The sequence below is a fragment of the Arachis duranensis genome, chromosome 7 (genome assembly GCF_000817695.3).
Source record: "Arachis duranensis cultivar V14167 chromosome 7, aradu.V14167.gnm2.J7QH, whole genome shotgun sequence".
Classification (NCBI taxonomy): Eukaryota; Viridiplantae; Streptophyta; class Magnoliopsida; order Fabales; family Fabaceae; genus Arachis; species Arachis duranensis.
Genome location: NC_029778.3, coordinates 59952331 through 59952816, shown reverse-complemented (window position 1 = coordinate 59952816; position 486 = coordinate 59952331).

The window sequence follows — 486 nt, the reverse complement described above, 5'->3', positions numbered from 1 at the left end:
GGATTGACATTTCCTCCCATACAAGGCCTCATACGGAGCCATTCCGATGCTCGCATGATAACTATTATTGTATGCAAACTCCACCAATGGCATATACCGATCCCAACTCATCGGTTGGTCCAAAACACAAGCTCTCAACATATCCTCTAGTGTTTGGATCGTCCTCTCAGATTGACCATCTGTTTAGGGATGGTAAGCCGTGCTCAAGCTTAATCGGGTTCCAAAAGCTTTCTGAAATGCACCCCAAAACCTTGAAGTGAAACGAGGATCTCTATCAGAGATCATAGTAGTAGGTACACCATGAAGTCTCACAATCTCCTTTATGTATAACCACGCTAGCTCCTCAAGGGTGTAAGTCATCCGAATGGGCAAAAAGTGAGCTGACTTCGTCAGTCGGTCCACAATCACCCAGATAGCATCAAAACCAGCCCTAGTCCTTGGCAATCCAGACACAAAGTCCATTGCAATACTTTCCCACTTCCATTG